This window comes from Zalophus californianus, chromosome 13 (assembly GCF_009762305.2).
Source record: "Zalophus californianus isolate mZalCal1 chromosome 13, mZalCal1.pri.v2, whole genome shotgun sequence".
In the NCBI taxonomy this organism is placed as follows: Eukaryota; Metazoa; Chordata; class Mammalia; order Carnivora; family Otariidae; genus Zalophus; species Zalophus californianus.
In genome coordinates, this window is record NC_045607.1 from 83,800,783 (window position 1) to 83,808,656 (window position 7,874).

Genomic DNA, 7,874 nt, shown 5'->3' on the forward strand with positions numbered 1-7,874 from the left:
CACCCTTTCCCATGTGATAGGTGACAAAAACCTGATTGGATGATAGGCACAGAGAGGGTTAATCAGATTAAAACAGCCCATAAAACCCCCTAGACTTAGAAACTCTGGTGGCAACCGTTGCAGATCCCCTCCCTCCTGGCTACCTTGTACTATCACTTTGCTAGCACTCCGTAAGCCTCGTTTTGCTGCCCACCGCTCTGTCTGGTCTACCTCTTCATTCTTCGACCAAGGAACGGGGTGGGGAAGCACCAACAAAGGAAAAAATCCTGTAACAATAGTATGTTTCCCAAATGGCAAATACATTGTTTGCGTTTTACCTGCTAAACTGAACGTCTGCCTCACTAGACTATAGGCTCCCATAGGCCCCGTGTCTGTTCTCTTCACCACTGTGTCCCCAGTACTGGGCATGGAGCTGGGCATGGTGCAGGGTAAGTAAGGTGCTCAGAAACTGTTGGCCAGATGAATAACCCTGACCTGCCAGATAAGCTTTACCTGTAGAATAGGGATAATAGGGGTACTCACTCCGTAGTGTGGCATGAATTAAATGAAAGTGTACAAACTTTTTGGTAATGGTACCTGGCTCATAGTAAGATCTCAACAGTTACTCCTTTCTCTGTCATTGAGTCTCAGGCTCAACTCTGACCCACTGGAGGCTACCTTGGGCTAGTGATTGAACCTCTTGGGCCGACAGAGTGTATTACATCAAGTTATCTGTTGAGTGCCTGCACACGGTTCTAATGCTGGAGATACGGCTATGAATAAACAAAACTCCTCGCTCTCTTGGAACTTACATCCTAAAATCTCCAATGGCCCAGATATTTTCTCTTAGATTCTGCATCACGCAGCAGCTGGAATGATCTGTCGCTGAGTTTTGAGCAGATGAAGAACGAGAATGGCCTAGCCTAATGACTTAGGAGGGGAGGGGGCTGTCCTCGGCTTAATTTCATCCAGTTCCAGCAGGTTTCTAAAATAATTTGGCGGATCTCCTTGACCTGTGCATGTTGGAGAGTTTGCTTGATAAGGCACAACAAGTGATGGTGTGACTGCAGCTCTTCAGTCTGAGAGCACGTCAGAATCTGAGGAGGTAGAGGACTGCCAAGGGAACCCAGGCCTCCTGCCTTCCCGGGAGGTCCTCTTGATATACAGGCGCCAAAACCGGCCGTTTCCCTTCTTTCGGGAACCTCAGTCCCAGGAAGGGCTCTGATTGGCTCTGCTGGGATCATAGGCCCGCCCCTTGGAGCAATCGGATGGGGTAAGCTGATTGGTCAGGCCAGGGGGCCAGGGCATATTAGCCGACCAAGCGGGTGGGAGAGTTTGCCCGGGAGTTAAGAAACGAGTGTTACCCCGGTAATTCCACAGTAGATGCTAAAAACTTAGGTCTCCAACTTCTCACGCATCCTTGCCTGGCCTTGGGCTTCAGCTCCGTGCTCTGACTCAGAGCCTAACAATTTACCGCCTGGAGGTGACTTCAGCTCTGGGGAAATGCAAGTCCATTGCATGTGCTTGGATTAATTGATAAGAGAGATTTCTCAGGCTGTTCCTCTCTGACAGTTGCCAAGGGCAAATTTTTCTCTGATGAGGCATGAGAAATAGCAGTATGTCCCAGGAGACTGATTATGGAACCAGAATCTGAATCCAAGCTCTGGCATGCCATTTGATACACGACTTTTGAGTTTAATTCATAAGGTAGTTAACAAATGAATTGATCAATTATTCCAAAATGTTTTTGACAATAAATGTGAAACCTGTAAATTATTTAAATAATGTGCTAATTATTGAAACTTTCAGTAGCCAGAAAAAAAGGTTTGGATTTATATGCTAAGAAAGGCTCCCTGCAGGGTCCCTTGGGGCCAAGTGTGATTCTGTTTGATCCCTGAGCTGACAGATGAAGAAAGCCTCTGGCAGGGGCTTCTCACTGTACAAAACTCTTTTTTTTTTTTTTAAGATTTTATTTATTTATTTGAGAGAGAGAGAATGAGAGATAGAGAGCACGAGAGGGAAGAGGGTCAGAGGGAGAAGCAGACTCCCCGCCGAGCAGGGAGCACGATGCAGGACTCGATCCCAGGACTCCGGGATCATGACCTGAGCTGAAAGCAGTCGCTCAACCAACTGAGCCACCCAGGCGCCCTGTACCAAAAAACTCTTAATGGAGACTGAGAGGAGAAGAGGAGAGAAGCATGTGATAAATCTGAAGTATCACTTTAGAGGGTCATTCTTGTTGAATTAGTGTTAATATACCAATAGCCTTAAGAAGCAGCCTGATGCAGTAGGAACCTGTAGATTTTGGGGACTGAGATGTATTGCAAGGCAAAAACATTAACATAATTAAACATAATTCTCCTATAATATGTATACTGAGCATGTGTCAAAAGATTAATTAATTAGAGAGGCGTTGTGGATGGAATTGTGTTCTTGCAAAATTCATATGCTGCCGTTCTAACTTCTAGTACTTCAGAATGTGGCTGTATTTGGAGAAAGAGCTTTTCAAGGCGCCCCTGGTGTGGCATTTTTTAATGGTCACCGTAGAGAATTAGGCAGCCAGCAGGAAGGCACAGCTGGTTTTAAGAGGGTGGAAGACTGATCTGGAGTAAGAGTACTAAGTCAGACACACAATTAGTGTCCTCCTGGTACGTACAACGCCAGCCTCTGGATTACCTTCCTACACAAGAATCATTTGCATCTTATGAGTTTTCTACAAGGTTACATTTTTGAGATCTAATTTAATAGCAGATAACAAGTCAAATGTAGTCGCTGTCCTGGAGCAGGTTTCTCAACAGCGACACTACTGACATTTCGGACGGGACAGTTCTTTGTCCTAGGGGCTGTCCTGCGCATTCGGTGTTCCGCGGCATCCCTTGCCTCTGCCCACTAGATGGCAGTAGCATCTGCTCCCCCATCCAGTTGTGACAAAAACGTTTCCAGACTTTACCAAAGTCCCTAGAGGGAGGCAAAATTATCCCTCATTGAGAACCACTGTTCTAGTATTACTTTGAATTCAAGACCCAAAGCCTTATTTTTGCCTTACTTGCACGTGTTAGATAAATGTTGTTAGCAGTGTTCAGATCCCTGCTCTGGCCCTGGCTGGGTGTCTTTGGTCTAGTTTTTAACCTCTCTGAGTTTGTTTCTTCTATGAAACCTAGTGAATACACCTTTAGCTTGGAGGTTTGTGTGAGGATTAAGTGAAACTGTATGTGCCAAACATAGACATTAGCAAACTCTAGTCACACACTTGGCCTCACAGTTGGCCATGCGGCTTTAAGAAGCATGTTCATGGGGCTCTTGGGTGGCTCATTCAGTTAAGTGTCTGCCTGTGGCTCAGGTTGTGATCTCCTGGGATTGAACCCTGTGTCAGGCTCCGTGCTTAGTGGGCAGTCTGCTTCTCCTTCTCCTTCTGCCCCTCTCCGCCCCTGTTCGTGCTCTCTCTCTCTCAAATAAATAAATAAAATCTTTAAAAAAAAGGAAGCATGTTCCTATACCTGTGGCCCCCGAGAGCAGAAAGCACTCCTAGGACACTTTGGCTGGCATTGTTCTGTGCCTGAGGGGTTGCAGGATCACGGAGAAGCTGGGTCCCTGCGGCTGAACTGGGCGCCTCCCATCACCACTCGGGCAGGACAGAGGACTGGGTGGTCTTGACAAGAGTTAGGGGAAAAAGAAGGGGTTACCCTTTCTTCACCCTTGGCCATCAGGGCGTGCCAACTCCTCTCCCCCAGGCTGATGCAGTTGTCACCCCCTCTGTGGCTTTCTGCAGGACCCGGGGCCCTCCTTGCTCTCTCAGCCTTAGGCAACCAAGAGAGCCTGAGTGTATATATAGGATCAGGACTTCCAGATGAAAGTAACTGGCATCTTTGTTGCTCTCCTTCTACTTCTGTTTCTCAGAAGCGAGCTTGTTGATGAATTGAATTGAATTTTTATGTGTATTGTGAAAATATTTTATGCTGACGTAGAAGTGGAGGGGAAAGGAGCTTTTATGGTCCCAGCCCGCCTCCCTGAAGGAGACAACGGGATTACTTAGGAAACTAGCCCAGATCCCTCCATGGGACACCATTGTCCAGCAGGCGGCACCCCTGCCTAGGGCCCTGGGACTCCCGGAAGGGGTTATACTGGGGTTTCTTCTTCTTTTTTTTTCCAGCTGCTAAATTTGTGGTAATATTTATTTATTTATTTATCTATTTATTTATGTATTATTTATTTATGAGAGAGAGAGAGAGAGAGTGCATGAGTGGGGAGGAGGGGCAGAGGGAGAGGGAGAGAGCATCTTAAGCAGACCCCACACTCACTGCAGAGCTGGACCCGGGCTCGATCTCACAACCCTGACATCATGACCTGAGCGGAAACCAACAGTTGGTCCCTCAACGGACTGAGCCATCCAAGCACCCCTGTGGTAATTCACTTTTAACGGGCAGGTGGTGGGGGCGGGGGGAGATGGTTCAGCTCAGAGCTGGTTCAGCCTAAGGTGGGGACAACTGCTCCTCATTCCCTGCTTGTTAAATACCAACTGAGACACAGCCTGGCCTTGAGGCTCTGGCCAGGACCTTGCCAGGGAAAGAGTGAAAGGAAACTGCCTGCAGACAATGAAGAATTGCATCAGAGCTTTCGCTGCTACTTTCCCTGCAGCCTCCTCAGCTCCACATTCATTCCAGCAATGCTTGGCTTGCCTTCGTGAAAGCCATGTGAACTACTATGAACTATTACTTACATGAAGCTCCATGAAGTGTTAGTGAGCTAATCTGTGTGGACTGTGACTTGCCAGTAATGCTCAGGGCTGCACCGTGCAGCAGGGAGGCCCTGGGTTGGGGGAGGTAATTGCAGGGGCAGGGCCACTGCTCCAGCCCCACCTGGCCTATCTGAGCAACAAGACCCTTCATCTCCCTGGATTTCAGTTTCCTCATAAACAAAATGGGGGATAAACATGCTGCCCTGTTTCCTCAGAGACTGTGAGAGTCAGGTGCAAGAATTTTTAAAGAGTAGCAGCTGTACTTATGAGCTATGCTCTTCTGGGTGGGAACTCTGGAGTGTTTCTTATAGACATGGTGCAACTGAGTGGTTCATTATTCTCCATTTAACAAATATTTCATGAAGCCCTACTGGGTGCCAGGTACAGCTCTATGTGCTGATGATACAACAGTGAACACAACAGGCAAAAATCCCCCCCTTCTTACATTCTATGGTGGGGAGACTGAGGGTCAGCAAAAAAGGCAAGGGAAACAATATGTTAGCTGGTGATAGGTGGTATGAGAAAAACTAGAGTGAGAAAGAGGGAGGGGAAATGTAGTAGCCAGCCCCAGATGGCCCCCACCCCTGGCATTTCCACCCTCGTCTAGTCTCCTCCCACCCTGTCCCAGGCTTGGTCTGTGTGACCAGTAGAAGGTGGCAGAAGTGATGGTATGTCACATCTGACATTAGGTCTTAGGAGACCAGCTTCCTTCTTGGGCTCTCAGAGCACTCTGGGGGGATGCTGGTTACCAAGCTGTGAGGACCCTTGGGCAGCCTGTGGAGAGGCCCACATGTATAGGATCTGAGGCATCCATCCAAAGCCAGTGAGGAAATGAAGCTTGCCAACAGACTACAACCTCACAAGAGACTCCGAGCCAGAACCTTGGAGAAAGCATTCTCTTCATGCTGTAGAGAATGTGGGCGTAATTTGCAACGACGTGGATGGAACTGGAGGCTGTTATGCTGAGCGAAATAAGTCCATCAGAGAAAGACATGTATCCTATGACCTCACTGATATGAGGAATTCTTAATCTCAGGAAACACACTGAGGGTTGCTGGAGTGGTGGGGGTGGGAGGGATGGGGTGGCTGGGTGATAGACATTGGGGAGGGTATGTGCTACGGTGAGCGCTGTGAATTGTGCAAGACTGTTGAATCACAGATCAGTACTTCTGAAACAAATAATGCAATATATGTTAAGAAAAAAAAAGAATGTGGGCGGAATGTGCTCTCTGCTGTGACTGCCATTGCTAGGCAGTGGGCTAAGTGCTTTGTGTATGCTATCTCACTTAGTCCTCCTCTTTTTTTTTTCTTAATCTTTGAATTTTTTATTGTTATGTTAACCACCATACATTACATCATTAGTTTTGGATGTAGTGTTCCACGATTCATTGTTTGTGCATAACACCCAGTGCTCCACGCAGAACGTGCCCTCTTAATACCCATCCCCAGGCTAACCCATCCCCCCACCCCCTCCCCTCTAGAACCCTCAGTTTGTTTTTCAGAGTCCATCGTCTCTCATGGTTCATCTCCCCCTCTGACTTACTCCCCTTCATTCTTCCCCTCCTGCTATCTTCTTCTTTCTTTTTTTTCCTAACATATCTTGCATTATTTGTTTCAGAGGTACAGATCCGTGATTCAGCGGTCTTGCACAATTCACAGCGCTCACCATGGCACATCCCCTCCCCAATGTCCATCACCCAGCTACATCAGCCCTCCAAATCCTCCTCTTAACAGCCATACTGAGGGTACCATTTTGTCTCCACTAGTAAGTGCCTGAGCTGGGACTCACACTTGAGTCTTCAAACTGTTCTGCTATTCTACCTTTCCTTTGCTCTTTCCAAACCAGGCTTTGGACTTAACACTAATATCCTTTTCCCGTCCTCAAGTTATCTCTTGCCCCCTAGTCATTCCTAAGTGCTGACATTCATTGAGCTCTTTGGCCCCAGGCCACGGTCCTCCCCTCTATTTCAGTGTCAAATGGTGGCTCCAGGGTTCATGGGGAGGGTTTGTCTATCACATGCCCCAGCTTCATAGTTCCTGGAATCTTATGTCTTCTGATCTTCTCACACAACTGCCGCAAGCCATTCCCGTGTTGGGTTGTTTATTTGGCGATTTGCTGTTAGAACCATTCTCCGTTCCTGCCTCTTTTTCTCTGGAGCTGATGCCTGCAAAGCACATTTCCCAAACTCCCTTGTCAGTTAGCTTTGTAGTAAGTTCAGCCAATGAGAGGCACTTGGTGGTAGATTAGAAGGTGGACGGGAGAGAGAAGCCAGAAGTCCCTACCCTCCTTCGCTGCTTCCTCACCTCATCCCTGCAGGCAGCCCCTCTAGTAGTGATTGTGTTCCCTCTGTGGTCCCACCTCTTGCTGTGCAGACCACCGTGGCTTCAGCCTCTGCTCCTGGGCTCCTGTAACACACCTTTTCCGTTGGTTCCTCTGCTGGTACTTGTGGCCACACAGCTTCCTGTATTTCCTTATCTTGAGCTTGTCTCATTTCTCCCTAGCTCTTCTAGCTCACCTTTGATGTGAGCCCCCTGGATTAAACTTTCTCTATGAATTGTTTGAGCTAGGATTTAGTTTTCAGGTGGGATCCTAACTGATATCTAAGTTTATACCCTGGACTTCACTGTCCAATGGTTCTTCCTCAAATCTCTTTAACTACAGGATCCCACTTTCTGATGAGAATCTCCAATTCTTCTATGACACTCACCTTCTCTCTTCCAGTTCCATGTTTGCCTCATGTATCCCTGCAACCATCCATCCATCCATCCATCCATCCATCCATCCATCCATCCATCCCTTTATCCATCCATCCATTCCATCCATCCATCCATCCATCCATCCATCCATCCATCCATCCATCCCTTTATCCATCCATCCATCCATCCATCCCTTTATCCATCCATCCATCCATCCATCCATCATTATTTATTGCACTGTGGTTGCTGATGATATAGTGATGACCAAGATTGATAACGAGCACATTCTCATGCAGCTCATGCAGAAGAGAGAATGTTTTTTATGGTGAGAACATTTAACATGAGATCGATCCTCCTGACAAATTTTAAGTGCATAGTAGTGCAGTATTGTTAACTATAGGCACCATCTTGTACAGCAGGTTGCTAGAACTTATTAATCTTGCATATTTGAAACCGTATCCCC